Source organism: Falco rusticolus, chromosome 6 (genome assembly GCF_015220075.1).
Source record: "Falco rusticolus isolate bFalRus1 chromosome 6, bFalRus1.pri, whole genome shotgun sequence".
Lineage (NCBI taxonomy): Eukaryota > Metazoa > Chordata > Aves > Falconiformes > Falconidae > Falco > Falco rusticolus.
This window is the reverse complement of record NC_051192.1, coordinates 2,238,397-2,254,671: the sequence shown is the minus strand read 5'-3', so window position 1 is coordinate 2,254,671 and position 16,275 is coordinate 2,238,397.

Sequence of the window (16,275 nt, the reverse complement as noted above, 5' to 3'; positions counted from 1 at the left end):
AAAGCAAGTTTTTCCTCTGTGCCACCTTTGCTCCTGCTCCCCTCCTCCCGGCCCCTCAGCAGCCACGAGCTGAACCCCAAACCAGCCCCGAGGCTCTGTCCAAGGGAGCAGGAACCCGCTGGGAGAAGCACAAGTGTTGGGGTAAAGGCTGTCCTGGGTTCGGCTGGGATAGAGTTAATTTTCTTCTTAGTAGCTGGTGCAGCGCTGTTTTGGGTTTAGTGTGAAATAACCTTGGTAACACAGGGATGGTTCCGTTGTTGGGAGCAGTGCGTACTCTGAACCCAGGACTTTTCCAATGTCCCAGGCTCTGCCAGCGAGGGTGCACAAGGAGCAGGGAGGGGACACAGCCAGGACAGCTGACCCCAAGCAGCCAAAGGGATGCTCCATAACACAGAGCATCATGCTCAGTGTATAAACTGGGGGGAGCTGGCTGGGGGCCACCGATCGCTGCTGGGGGACTGGCTGGGCATCGCTCAGTGGCGGGGGAGCAACTGTACTGTGCATCACTTGGGTTTTTTCCCCTTGGGTTTTATTCCTCCGTCTCCCTCTCCTGCTTCATTACAATTATTGTTGTCACTACTATTTTTACTTTATTTCAATTACTATCTCAACACATGGGTTTTTCCTTTTTCCAGTTCTCCTTGTGCCACGGTGGGGGGTGAGCGGAGCGAGCAGCTGTGTGGTACTTAGCTGCTGGCTGGGGTTAAACCATGACAAGGGAGAAAGGATCTCTTAAAATTATTTTTAAAAGGTCAATTTACAAAAGGCTACTACTTAATTTAGAATATATTTCTAATGCAAATTGCCTGGGTATGTTGTACAGACTACTAGAAAGTCCCTTCTATACCTCACAGTTAGCCTGACTATTTAAAATCCCCTCTCTCCCCTCCCCAAATACCTCCTCGACTGCCACTGCTTGCAGGACATCTGCCAGGGAAGGATGATAAGACAAAGAAGCAAACATAAATCACAGCCGCTAATTGCAAAGCCATATGTATCTGTCCTTGCCCTTTTGTGCCTTCACCTTCAATCCACAGCTTGCCCATCCAATCCATCTCCCTGTCATTACTGCTTTTTCGCATCTCTCTGTGCTGTTCCCCTTTATGTTTTGAAGCACAGCCTCTTCTTCTCCGTAATCAGCTTGGCTTCGTGCGTTGCCATCCTTGAACACCTCTGGCCTTCCCTTTGCCAGCTCGTTCGCTCCTTTTACATTTCTCCTCTTCTTCCTCTAGCGTCACCCCCTTCCTTACCTCCCCGCTTGTCTCTCTGAGCAGATAACGTGAAACATTTTGCTGTTGCTGTGTTTCTTCATACATAAACTAATTATGGTCTACAAGCTAGCAGGTCAGCAGTATGATCCTTATTTTTGCAGCCCTTGATCCCACTATGGCAATGCAAACATGTGCACAGAGGAAGGATGAAGATCTTTCAGGGACATGGTCAAACCTGGCCACCAAAAACCTGTAAAACCAGTAAAAAGGCTGCTTCACACCTTAGAAGCACTCCCTTGTCAGCACAGGCTGCTCTTGGTGCTCAGGAGGAAAGCCACGTCAGCTGCAATTTAACGTCCAGAAATATTCTGGAGGCAAAGCTGCCAACCTTGGGGTCACCTCCTCATCCTTAAAACACGAGCCAGCTCCCAGATTTTGAGATACAGGGTTTTAACTGGCCAGAAGAGTGTTGGGAGACTATAAGAGGCCACAGTTTTACTTTCAAGTGATTTTTATATATATATATATCAGGGATAGATCCAAGGGAAATAAGGAAACCCCTTAGGGATGGATGACGAGGGGTTAGTTTAGCGCGTCCCTGGGGGGAAAATAAATTGCTGGGCAAACCAAGAGCTGACTGTCTTCGTGGCCGTGTGTGACTACCCGCAGCAAACAGTGCCTGACATTTGCTGCCAGTGCTTTGTTCAAGCCTGAACTGCCTCCACCTGAGCAAAGTTGCTCTGCAGGTTTCAAACACTGAAAAATCAGAGGGAAAACAGGGTTAAAATACTTAGGGGAACAAAGCAAACCAGGGAAGTTCTTCCCTAAGCCAAATGCCACTCTGTTTTGCAGCATTGGTGGGAAACTTCTGGACTGTGGGACCTCAGCGTTAGCAAATCTTGTTAACAAGCTGCTCAAGTGTTCATGTGAGGCACCAGAAGAATGGGTTACATGTCTTATTGATTTAATGACAACTATCAGTGCTAGGAATTGATGCTTTCATTAGAAAAAGCAGATTAGCAAAAGGCTTGTGGATGTTTGGCCAACTCAGGAGATGGCAGGGTACGAATGGTTTCCCCTGTCGAAATATAACTTACAGGCAAGATGTAACGGAGGAAGGATGTAACCTGCTAATACCACAGTGCTGAGACACAGCCCTGCTTTAGTGGATTAAAAAATCCCATAGCTGCTGATACCCACTGAAGATTAGGATCCCATCCCTCCGGAGAAGAGTGGCAAAATCCCCGATGGAAGGTAGCGCTTGTTGCTAAATATCTGTCTTTGAAGCCCCAGGAACAGGATTCGGTTTCCCCATACTGGAAATCTTGGCTGATGATGCCTAGAAAAATATAGGCAATGTGAGGCAGAGGCAGCTTCCTCAGTCGGATAAAAAATAAATCAGAGAGTGACAGAGGGGTTGAGGTGGGAAGGGACCTCTGGGGGTCATCTGATCCAGCCCCCCTGCTCAAGCAGGGCCACCTAGAGCCAGTTGCCCAGGACTGTGCCCAGACAGCTTTTAAGCATGCCCAAGGATGGGGACTTCACAACCTCCCTTGGCAACCTGTGCCGGTGCCTGGTCACCCTCGCAGAGAAAAAGCACTTCCTGATGCTCAGGAGGAACCTCCTGCATTTCAGTTTATGCTCATTGCCTCTGGTCCTGTCCCAGGGCACCACTGAGAAGAGCCTGGCTCTGTCTTCTGTCCTCCCTCCCTTCAGGAATTCATACACACCGAAGAGATCCCCCCTGAGCCTTCCCTTCGCCAGGCTGCACAGTCCCAGCTCTCCCAGCCCTTCCTCATGTGAAAGATGCTCCAGTCCCTTCATCATCGGATTGGCCCCTTGCTGGACTCTCTCCAGTATGTCCATGTCTCTCATGTAGCGAGAAGCCCAGAACTGGACCCAGCGCTCACCAGTGCTGAGCAGAAGGGAAGGATCACCTCCCTCCACCTGCTGGAGGTGGATCCTCTCTTCCAGCCCAACCTGTTGGCTTGCTTGGGCACAAAGACACGTTGCTGGTTCATGTGCCACTTGGTGTCCACCAGGACCCCCGGGTTCTTCTCTGCAGAGGTGCTTTCCAGTCAGTCAGCCCCAGTATGTACTGGTGCCTGGGGTTATTCCTCCCCAGAGGCAGCACTTTGCATTTCCCCTTGTTGAACTTCATGGCAGCTCAGTTCTCCAGCCTGTTGAGGTCCCTCTGGATGGCAGCACAGCCATCTGGAGTATCAGCCACACCTCCTAGCTTTGTGTTGCCTGCAGATTCACTGCAGATGCACCCTGTTCTGTTCCTGAGGTCATTAACGAACAGCACTGGCCCCAGTGCCAACCCCTGGGGTGCACCTCTTGTGCACCCCCAGTAGACTTCGTGCCGCTGACCACAACCTCCTGGACCCAGCCATTCAGCTGGTTTCCAACCCACCCCACCAACCACTCATCTAACCTGTCTACGAGGGTGTTATGGGGTGTCAAAAGCCTTACTGGGGCAGACAACATCCATTGCTCCCCCGGCGTCCACCCAGCCACCTCACTGCAGAGGGCGACCAGGTTGGTTAAGCGCCATCTCCCCTTCGCATTCCCCTTTTTCTGCTGAAATAGTAGCAGAGCCCAAGGAGGTGGTATTTTAAGAAAACAATGAGATTAAAAGACTGACGCTAAGTGTTCACAGCACTTCTGACAGAGATAAACTGCGGTATCGGTTTCTATCAGATTGAGAGCACGCGGCCGCACTTCAGGGGAGAGGCTTAATGATTTAATAGGGCTTTCCCAACCCTCGCTATGAGCTTCAGCAGCACACATGGGTATGGGAGCATCAAGCAGTGACAATCGCAGATGTAAATAAATAATTAGAAGCACTCATTTGGAGACCAAGTGCTGAAGGTGTTGCTTGGGCGTATTTCACACAAGAAGCAAAGCAGGTTTCCCTGTGCCAGGTTATGTCCCACACCTCCTGGAGGGGGGATAACAGTTGGCTCTCGTCATCCATCTACCGGCCCTGGGGCTACAGCCTGTGTTTCGTTTGGTGTTTTGGGCTTTCACTGGCACATAGTGTTCATGTGAGTGCACAGTGATCACACACGTGGTGGGAAAAGGGTCAAAGATGAGTTTTCCAGCTCCTGCTTCCTCTCTTTCTTCTTTTTCTTGTCTACCTCTCTTCCCACTGTGGCCCCAGTTCCTGTTTCCCAGAGGAGCTACTCTACGTTACCCTGCCGAACAAGGACATCTAGGGTTCAGCTCTGAGTCGCCATGCATCTGTGGCCTCCACTCTAACATTCAGTTAGGTGGAAACCTTCTACCTTCAAATAGATGGAAAAGGAAGAAAGAAGAGAAAATTCCATGTGGTTGCTTGTGGTGCTGCCTGTACCATGTTTGCTGGGGGACAGGGACTTAAATCTCTGGCATCCTCACTGACCTCATTACTGAGGAGGGATGTCCTCTGCAAGCTTCATCTTCACTGCATGATACTGAGGCTTTGGCCACCAAGGGACAATGTTTAATCATTTAAACATGACAACACGTGTGGACCCAACAAGACCTACCGAGTTTTATCTGCAAGGAGAAGGGAAGCTCGCAACGGTACCAACTGCTCTATTTCCCCTTAACTCAGCATCATTGACAGGTATTTACTACAGCAGCTAAAAATCACACAGTTTTGCTTGATAAAATTAAGGAAGAGAAATGGAGAAGGACACAACTGAAGATCAAGATCAAGTATATAGATTGACAGAGAGTAAAAGTCCTGAAAATGCCACAAAGCTATCAGACTTCCTTATTGCTGCCACTGGGGAAGGTTTTTTTAAGTGCAATAGCAGCAAATAGACCAAAGAAGGAAAAGGAAAGATATGCCTTAAATGACCCCCAAAGAAATCCTCCTCCTTGCAGGAGTCTCTGTGAAGCTTCACCTTTCTGATTATTTTTTAACACCCTGCTTAGACCACCATACTGACTATGAACTTGATTAAGTTGCCCCCCAAACTTAAAACCAGGAGATCTGTGTTAATTAACACGCCAAAAAGCTCTAGTTCCAAATCCCACATAAGAGGCTCCGGCACCCACAAGTTTCACAGGATTTTTGGGTGCTCACCACCTCCCAGGCAGGGTGCGTCCTCAAATGACAGAGCTGAGAAGGAAAAAAAAAAAAAAAAAAAAAAGAAGAAAGAAAGAAAAAAAATACTCTCAAAATACAAGTAAAACATGCTTCTGATGCAAAATTAGCATTTGGCAGAGAAGTGACTCACAGTGACTGAGGGCTTCATGCATCCCTCCTCTGAAGCAGCCAGGATCTTTTTCTGGCTTGTGAATCACCAGAAAATGGTAGATGAGCACGTCTTGACCTAAGCAAAAACTGAGGGTGTTAAAGAAGATGAACGGCTCTGCTCTGCTCTCTGAAAGAGCGCTGCTGGCAACTTCGCGGTGCCAGGAAGAGGGCGAACAGCATTTCCAGGAGTCAGTTAAAAGGCAGAGAGCCTCTTTTACAGTGAATTCTCAGGCTTTGGAAAGCCTGACTGTGAACTAAAGGTGGATTCAGCTCTACGTGGAGCAGGCTCCTGCACGTGAAGGGGATTTTTTTTTTTGCAGGACCCCATCCTTTAGAGGGTTTGAGGTGTTTTCCAGATGCTTTTGTGACCCATAACCCCCTCTCACAGTTTAAAAATCCCACTTTCAGGCTCTTCACAAAACCCCTTCAGACTCCTTGGAGAAGAAGCGGTGGGAGTGGGGACAGGGGAAGCAGCCGAGCATCACCTGAAAGCCCACCTGTGTGCTCCCCCTTCCCCACACAAGCAGCACTGGGGCAGCAGAGCCAGATACTCAAGGACAGGCCACATGAATTGCAGTTTTACCTGCTAAACTGCTACAGGTCAGAAGGAAGGAGACATCTATATGTTTATTAAGTGGAGCACATATATAATTAATTTGGGTTAGAGTCTGGCTGCATGAAACCAGGCAAGCACGGCACCTCCAGCTCCACAACATTTTGGCAAACCCTTTCTGACCAAGGCAGGGCGCTGCATGAAGCTGACAGACACATCTGGCTGTGCAAACACTACCCTGACACCCCAGATGTGCTGCTCTCTTGCTTTTTGCCCCCGTGGGTGTGCTCTGTGGGGTGGCGGGGCAGTGACCGCAGGAGCCCTGGCTGTCCAGGCAAGGAGAGGTGTAGAAATACCTTCTGTTTGTGAACAAATAGCCGTCCTGACTGGGTTTTCTGATTGCTAAGGTGAAAACTTCAGCCCTTGTTCTGCTCCTTGTTTCATAATTATCCTTCTTGTCATACATTGTTCCTACATCTCCTTTAATTATTTTTTTAATCCAATTGACTCCTCACAGCAACATCTCTGACTTGAGCAGTCTCTCATCCTGCAGCACAGAGAAATGTTGACGATGATCTTTTTTGTTTCTCATCAAGTAGAATTAAGTGCCAGCTTTTGTCATGGCTGCAAAACAGTCTCTTCTCTCAGCAGAGGATTCCCTTCGGATAATTGCTCATCACAAAATAGTACCTTCCCAAGCATCCCTCATTAATTATCCCCCTGGTCAAGATTTCCAGGACCTACAAAAACATCATGACACCAATGTCATGGGTTAACCTGAACTCATCTTAAACAATCTAGCTCAGGTTTTGCAGGAAGCATAGCCACAACTATAGAGAAACACTGAGGGTAAATACTCCAGGTGGTGGTAGGGAAAATCTTAGCTGGGTTCTGTGCTATGGCAGCACTACGGTGTCGGTGCTGCTAGAGGCGCTTGAAGGATGCCCGGGCGAGCGGCTGGGTGCATCATTCCTTGTGACTCCAGACATCCAGGTGCAAAACCCATTTTTGCCACTTGTGTCGCGAACACAGGCAAGGGACTTCAGGCTTTTGGGCTTCCCTTCTTCAGGCTCTAAAGGAGGGTGAAAATCGCTTCCCGCACCGCAGAGAGCCGTACAACGCTGCTGCTGCAGGGGGCCCAAGGAGGAGCCCACAGAGGCTTTCCACAAGGATGCTGCTCGGTAGGATCATCCACTGCCCTAAGGTACCTGCTGAAGCTTTTTGTTGAGCAGCAAAGGAGTGATGCACAAGCGATGTCAGGGCAGCTGTGCAGATCTGAGCACAAAAAGCTGCCTTAGCAAGGCTGCCACGCTGAGCTCTTCAGCTAAGCATGGCAACAAAGACAGGCAAAGAAAGAAAAAAAAAAAAAAGGAGTAAAATTCAAATACTGCCATGGCTTTCATGGTAATCAGCACAGCATTATGCAGAATGATCTGTAATTTTACACTGACGGCTATTATCTTCTGACAGCCACCATGACTTAAACAAATGTCTGATATTGCAGAGGGCTGAGGGTTTTGTGCCTTTGACAAGAACCTCACCACAATAAGGAGCCCAAAGAGAGGGAAACGCTGTTCTGCAGCCTCCGTTTCTTTCCTGATGTATGAATCGTGGCAGTCCTTCCTTGGCGCTTATTAAGCTTGGTGCTTACGGTAGCGCTTTGATGTCAACCCCGCTTGAAGTGCCTTTTGCATAGCAATAGAAGAAACAAGCCCTGTGGACTCTGCTTGTAACATTCTCCCTTTCTTCAGATGGAGAAGCGCTCGGAGGGAGAGAGGATGCAAGGCCGAACTCCACAGCTTGACCCAACATGACACATTTTGAATATGAACAAGTAACGTCAAAACAATATTTAAATTATTTTTTTAATGCCTTCTAGATGGGCAAAGCAGGTAGCAAGTGCCTGGGTGATATGTAATTAAATAACTCTTCAGACGTACAGGTTCATGGCAAAGCATCTAATCTTCCTTGTAACTCATAAAACAAGGGAAGCAAGAAAGCAAGAGGCACGAAAGAATCCAGAGAATGAGAAATACTCTCATTTACCTTGACTTTTATGTTGTCATTTCAACCTAATTTCTTAGGAATCCAAATTGTGAACTGCCCCAGTGACTGGGAGAGCTTCAGACTCACAAGCTGTCTGGTCCTGGACACGGAATAGCATCGCTCACCAAATGGGACGGGGCGCCAGGGCCGGACTGCTCCACTTCTGCTTCATTTATAATAATAATATTTCTCCTGCCATCAGGTCTTGTTCATTCAAGATGCCAGGGTTGCTCAGGCTCTCCCAGCAACCACAAGAATACCCTGCCAATCCACAGGGATTTCCTTTAGCACTGTTTTTACAAAAAAATTAGAATTTTTAATCACAGAAAAACTGCTTAGGCCAGCGTTCCATCTGTGTCAAGCCTGGCTGGTTTTCAATCAATCTTTTGATTAAATTTTCAAGTTTTGATAGAAAAGAAAGAAGGATTGAGTACACTCTCTAGGAAAATTTCATAGGGAAAAATTTTGCCTTTCAAGCTAACCAGCTGTAATTTGCCCAGAGCTGATCCACACTCACAGAACTTCTTTGATTTCTGGGGATATTTCTAGTTTTTGTCTGGCTACTTTTCATGGTTTATTTAAGGTGTTGTTGGCACGAGTGAAGTATTTCTGGGCACTTTTTTTAAAGCTTTTAAGTTTGGGGTTTTTTTGCTTTTATTCTGGAAGCGTTCACATGCCCAACAGCTGACAAGCTGTTTCCAGCTCTAGTGGCTTGTCCAATAAAATATATTAACATCCCCTACGGCCTTGATACATTTCTGGGATGCTCAGAAAAATAAAGAGCTGGCATTCCCACCTCAAAGTCTCTTACCAAATACTCTGTTTGACATGTAAAAACCCCGCTGTCCTTAGGCATCTGTAATTTAAAACTGAGGGGATATAATGTACTATCCCCTTCAGTTCCCATTGGGCCAGATTCAAGTTCATCTCCCCAGTAGCTTCAGGAGTCCTTTGGTGCAAAGTCCATGGCTTCCTGTTTTATAATTATAAGCCCCTTCTGAAAATTTTGCCTGATACCACCCAACAGTCCTTAGCCCAAAGGAAGGTGTTTTGCAAAGTTGTTTTTTTCCTTGCAATGCTTTTTTTTTTTTTTTTTTTTTTTTCCCAGGTGGTTCTTTTTTAGGGCAGGGAAATATTAGCATCTTTTTGAGGTGTTGCATGCTGGCAAACACATGAAAGCCGAAGTGAGGTGGTTCAGTGGTCCCCCAAGGCAGAGGGACAGCCCTCCCAGGTGGCCACAGCACATCTGTCGGGAATTTTGTGCATGGTGGCCCCTTGGGTCTGCAGGCATGCAAGCCCAGCCAGCTGGTTGATCAACATCAAACCAGCCTCATCCAAGTAAAGTCATTTTTATTTATTATAAAGACGTGACCACTCTCCCCCGCTGCCGGCAGTAGGCACAGCTCCGTATCCTCTCCACCCCCCTCCTCCTCAAGCCTTGGCTGGGCCCTGAGGTCCTCTAATGTTTGAGATCTTCCTTTTGATCTCGGATTTAGCCTTGAGAAGAGTAAACTCTCTGCAGTCTGGCTGGAGCCGGCCAGGAGCTACTCCCCAATAAACATCTTCTCCTTTGTTTTGCCCAGGAATGTTATCTGGGTCATTGTTTCACCTTTCCTGCTCCTTCCAGCTCAAGGTAACCCGAAAACACATATAAACCATAACACCGGGAGCTCCTAGATTGCAGGGTCTGTGTTCACCTCCCCTTTGGATGCCTGCCTTGCCTTCATCATCCTATTTTCCACCACGTTGAGAGCTCGTGAGATTACTCACTCCTGGTGGCGAAGTCTCACCAATCCCCTCATGTGTAGGATTTGCTGGGATAACTCTGCACAGAGGATGTGGCCAGATCCTCATCCCTCTATGGCATTTGGTGGGGAGTTAGGATGTCCCTCATCCACCCGAACAGAGTCCCTGTAAAAAAAACCAAACCAACCCTAAGGCTCAGCTCCATAACAGCAAGCAGGTCTGTAAAGAAAAAATAAAAATACAAATTCAGAGAGAGCTGACTTTTATTTCTCTACTCAGTTTCGTGTTTACTTCTAACATCAGCACTCACGGCAGGGCTCCTTCTATATAACACACACACACACCCTGCCATAGATAATTACACTCACTTGCTAGTGTTGGTGGTGCAGATGTCTGCCAGGCTCCACCATGATTATGGCACTTGGCCCGTGAGCAGGTCCACCATGCATGGTCCAAGCTGCATCCCGAGGATGCTCTGCTCCACTGGCAGCTCTGGGAAAATCAGAACCACCCATGATCTGTTCCAGTAGGATGCAGAGGTCTGCCCCAGCATGCAGGCAACTGGGGCCAGTAGTTTTCTAGGAGGTGGGAATAGTCCCTTTCATCTCATCAAATTAACTCCAAAGGACAAGATGGTGACGGAGCCGAGAGCAGCTGAGTTTATCACAGCTTTTAATTTAGAAGAAACCGGCTAATGTGCGCTCTGAGAAGATGGATATGACAGGAGCCAGGGTTTTAGAAAGCATTCCCGATTTTTCCAGACTTCTCAAGACCTTCCCATTACCTTTTTTTAGCCTCATGGAGATTGGCAAGGGCCAAAGTGGGATGGTGGTGGAGTGGCAGCCAGGGAAATGTAGGAGGGACTGGCTGGCAGTCCTCCAACCAGGACAGGGAGCATGGAGGCTGGTGTAACACTTGCCCTGTGAGGATCTGCAATAGATAACCCCCTCCCATGGGCAGGGGATTTGGTGCTGGAGCTGTTGTTCCTGTGCTCACCTGCTTTTCTCCCCCAGAAAATGCCCTCTGTGAGGGAAGGACCTCACAGAGCTTTCTGAAGGCAATGGCCTGGCCCCAGCAGATAATGGAGATGCCAGGTTTGCAAAAGCCTCTAAAGCGTTTTTTTTCCTTCCTTGAATGGAATACGAAGAGAATTCCTATTTCTCTGTCTTATTTTTCAAGACCTTTGCTTGCTCTTAGATTAGTTTTCCAAATGGCCAACGCAGCAGGAAGTTTAGCTAGGGCTCGGTGTTCACCCCTTGGAGTACAAGCTGGGGCAAGTGGGCACACGATAACTCATTGCTTCCCTGCCTGGCTGCTCACTGAAGGACCTGCTCATCGATGCACACAGCACCAGGAATTAGGGCTTTATTGCCAAATCATCCTTCATTCTTGAAATCCTCTACCCCAGCACCCTGAAATATCAAGAGATAAATGCTAATTTTGGCGATACCCCGAGATGCGTTCACAGAGCTTGTTCACGGAGTTTATCTGTATCACTTCAGCCAAAAATTGTCATAATACTTCTTGGTAATTATTTGGAAAAGCCACCTGCCTCTCTGCACAATGTGCCTGTCCTGTTCTTTTACTGGCAGCTATAGGAACCAGACGCCAAGGTGCAGAAGGTAATTTCCCCATGGCAAGGAACACTTGGCTCTTCGGCAAACTCAAAAGACCATCATGCTGACCAGCCTCTCTGGTCTTGCTTTTGGTTGTACATGAGTTGGCAGTAAAATCTTGCTCTTCCAGGCACCTTCTGTCTTCAGGTGACTTTTGAATGTAGAGGATTTGTTGCCTTGCCCAAAGGACTTGGTGTCTTGAAAGCTTCTCAGCTTATCTGTGCCATCCTTGTTTCTCAGGTGAACATTTTTGCTATCCTCTAACCTAACCACCCTTCTGCTGCTTACAGTGGCCTGGTCTTTCTTTGTAAAAAGTTTGTTAAGTACTACACCAAGATTTGCTGACCTTTCCCCCCCGCACCTCACTTCTGCCTTGTTTGTCTCACCCATCTTCAAGCAGTTCTCTGAACAGCCTAAATAAAGAGTTTTGTCATCCTGGGTGGCCCTTGTAGTCAATGGCCCAGAAGACACAAGAGACATTTCTCCCAGCCGGAGTTACAGCTATGGGGGATTGTCTTCTATAGGGTTTCTCTTTTGACTGGGTCTAGGTGAGGCTTCCTAGATGCCAAGATGGTCATCACGGTCCCACCTTGGACAGCTTAGCGATATGCCATTAGCTAACTTGTAATTCACTTATGATCTGATGATACCAAAGATGCTTTGTCCAGACCTCAGCCAGGCATCACACAGGTATCTGGGCTGAGATCTGGGCTATGGACAGGGTGGGACTCTCCAGGTGTCAAATGAGAAAGATATTGTGGATATCTGCTTTGAGGATGCAGGAGGAGTTTAAAAGAGCCAACAGCCACATGAGGTGCAACGCAGTGAAGAAAGTCGCCTTATACTAATGTCATTTTTTGGCTGATGAAAAATATGCCTTCTGTCTTCTATCAAACACACTGAAATGTAGAGGTATTAAATTAAATAATCTTCTCCTCTTTTTTTTTTTCTTTTAATACCTAGCAGGTTTTTTCATATATTAACATTTGCTATAGTGGAGTGGTGAATTACTGTGGTAGAGCTGAACTGCTGTGGCTTGAAGAGTTTTGCAAAAATAGTTTTTTTATATTAGACAAACATGGAGTTTTGCTTAGTCTGAAGTAGCAGTGAACGAGGCAGAAATAAAAAACTTGGAAAGTTAAGAGACTGTGCGCTCTGTTCATTTTGCTACTTATGTAGGAGGCATTCTTGATTTTATAAGAAACCTTCTTTATGCCCCTCCTTAATCTGATGTTGTTCTTTGCTAGGACCTGGAACATGAAAATGAAAAATAATGGACTGTCCTGCATCAATTATGAGACATTTACACTTTGAACACAGCCTGTTGCTATTATTAATCTGTTATTAATCATCCTTTTCCCAGTACGGATCAGGAAAACCAGGCTGCTTTGAAAACAAGCTTCCCCTGCGTGTTGATGGAGTAGGGATACTGGATGTGGCTTGGGATCCACATCTTGTTGCTCCTGGGGCACCTCCTGCCTGTTCCTCCCGCCTGAAGGGGAGAAGAGGAGCCCAGGAGCACAACTGCCGGGCCAGAAGTCACAGTCTTCACTAGGTTCCTCCCCAGATCCACCAAGATGCTCATGCAGGAGGGTTTCTCCCTTGCAGCTGTCCTTTCGGCAGCTCTAGCTGAGCAAACAGAGAGGGCCCACCAGGTCCCTATCACAGCTGTGGGCAACAGCCCTGGGAGAGCAGGTCAGCGCAAAGCTAGGTGTGGGATAGCTGCTCTCGTGAAATGGCTGCGGGTTAAGCGTCTGAATGGAAAAACTTTACTAAGAGGTGTATTGTGCTGCCTAAAAATAGCTACCACTTCTTTATCCAAACCACATCCCTCCGGAGAGCTCCAGTATTTAAGCACATTTGGATGCTAAGAGGAATCCTAATCAGTGAGACATTTCTCTTTGGCCACAGACCTCTCTAAAGTCACTGGGAAGCGTCTGCAGAGGCGATGGGAGAACTTGGCCGGCACCCATGCCTATGCACGGCAGCAGCCAGTTTGCTGTTTTAGTGGTTTCCTTTAATTGGGGTGACCGCTCGCATGCAGAGAAGCAAATTAAAATCCCATGAACTCAGCTATATAAGGAAGCTCACGGCTACGTGGACAAGGCTGAACGGACTGCCTTGAACAGGAGGCATCGCTTGTCACCCCACCCTCTGTCCCGTAGGAGAAGATCCCCTCCAGACACCATGTTTCCCTTTCCAAGAGTGTTTTACCTGGAGGGAAGAGGCTTCCCAGCATGTGATGTCTCCCTGTGAGCTGTCCATGGCATACTGAGGAGACCACGACCCACCGCACTGAGCCTGTGCCTCCAATCTCACTTCTCATCTGCCTCCTGCATCGGCAGGAGTCCCGCATCTCGCCCTCCAGCAGGTGGATGGGATTTTGAACAGGAAGGGTCAAGGTCCAGTTGAATCCAGCAGCTCCCGTTCCTCCACCACCCTCACCCTGCCAGGGCTGCCCTTTGTGGAGCTCAGCTTTGCTCCTCCCACAACAGCAAGCGATTCAAACATTACTTAAAAAAACATAATAAAACTGTCCCACAACACTTCCACTCTCTAAAGCACCCCTTTTTCTTCCTTCCCAGTGACTTTCTTTCTTTAAATTTAAGATGGTGCTGGTCACCTTTGCTCCAAAAATACACAAAGCTGCTGCATAACTATTTTCCAAATAATTAATCTTTCCAGTGGAATAACTTAAAGCCCCACGTTTCCTGCTATGTTATACAGCTGCAATTTGTAATGAGAGATCCTGCGCTGTGCTACGTGGGCAGAGGGCCAAGGACGTGGCGCTTTACCTACACAAGAGCCCTACATAAATAATCCTCAGCCACAAGTTAAACAGTTAGGTACTGTTCGGTTCAAGAGAAAAGGAGAGGGAGAACAAAAGCCTTTCTTCTGGTTGTCACTTCACCGTTTTGTGTTAAATTTTCAGTGGTATTTTATTTTATTTTGTAAGCTTCAGGGGCTGGGAATGCTCCCTATTCACATGCCAGGGAGATACATGCTAAATTCCACCACCAAAAAGCAGTTTTATTGATTCATTCATGTTTCAAACAAATATTTTTTCTGCCATAAAGATTATAGCCTCCTATACTGCTAGGATCTCAGGATATGCCAAGCGTTAAGTGTAGTGATCCTTGCTTCTCTGCTCAAAACCAGGCTTGGGATGGAAACCATGGGAGATGGCCAGGAGATAAGGCAAGCACCCGGTGCCCTGGCTGGGACAGCCCTTGGAGGGCCACGAGAGCCAGGCATAAATCACAGTCTCCCTGAGACAGCAAGAAAGGATGCCAGGAGCAGCGCTGGTCCCCTGCCAGCTGCTGCACAGGGGCAGCCCCAAGATGATATAAAGACTCCGTTGGCAAGCCTTCGTCCCTCCTCCGCCTGGCACAATGGGCAGCACCGTCACGCTGGAGCATGGGAGGTCTGGATTCCCGAAATCTCTGAGTCTCGCTTGCCACGTGCATTTTATATATCCATAATAACAGCGTCGTATGTACTGGGCCGGCGGGAGGATGCAGGGTTTAGCTGCAACAGTAGCAGTGTTTATAGGTGTTATAAATCATTGTCGTCATCAGAATCATGCATACTGCTATTATATTTTCAGGATAATAGTGAGAAGGCCTGGGATATGGCAAAAATCTGTTGTTAATCATTGTATTCGCAAATTGAGGGAAAGCATTTCAAAGGCTTACACCCCCGGGCTCTAATGCAGCAAAACACATATGCATGGTGTGCATGCTCACGGGTCAGATTCCCAAGGCTATTTCATCCCTAAAGACAGAGCAAGGAGCTCAGCAGAAGCTGGCTGTAGGATGGGAAGGTCTAAAAGCATCTAAGCCGGTTCAGCACCTAACTCCCTGTGCTGTCAGTGGGATTTTAGGCATCTATTTGCACTTCCAGGCCCCTAAATACACTCGAAGCATCTAACCAGTGGTTAACGGGGGCTAACGTGAGGGGGGTTGGGATGGAGTGAAGGATGTGTCCAGTGTAAGAGCAGGCACTGGCTGCTTGCCTCCTCTTTTTGGCGAGGAGATGAGGATTTGAGTGCATTCCCTAAAATCACAGCTCGCCCAGCCCAGTGAGGGAGCAAGCTGGGAAAAACTACTTCCAGCACCTCACAGATTTGCAGGATATCCCTATTTTGAGGGGTACCGTCAGACCTCCAAGCAATGGAATGGGCTCGCGGGGAGAAGCGAGTGAGGAGACCGGAGGCTGTGGTTTCCCCTTGGCCTCATCCATGGCTCCTGCTCACACCGATGGGAATTATCCCAGGTGACAGAGAAGAGGCAGGTGCCCCTGTCAGGATCAGTCCCAGCTGGTCGATGTGCTGTCCTGGTGTCTGGGACATGTGGCGTCACATCAGCCACAACATACAGGAGTAACCCATCAAAAAGGAAACTATTCGAAATTAGGCAAACAGGAGAACAGCTTCCAAAAGGCGTGAAAATTATCTTGTTTCATGCTTAGAATAACCCCATTACTACAATATCCTGAGTGAATTATGCCAAACTTCCCATGCGCGCATACACACACAAAATCCCCTTTGGGCTGCACAACAACAGTGAGAAATTTCAGAATGGGAAGCTCCTGAAAAGAGGGAATTTGAATGAAAAGTGTCCTTTGGAATGTAACTACAAAGTGGATATCATCATGCTTTGATATTTATAATGGCAATTGTTCTCCTCATTGTGAAATACATTTCTTTTGTACCAGCAAATTCTTGAAAAAAGCATAATTTTGCACACATTGTGCATTAGGAAACTACTCAAATTAAGACCTCTTTGAGATGCTGATCAATGCAGTGGCTAGGAAGGCCAGGAGAAAAAAAAAAAAAAAGCAGCTCAGAGA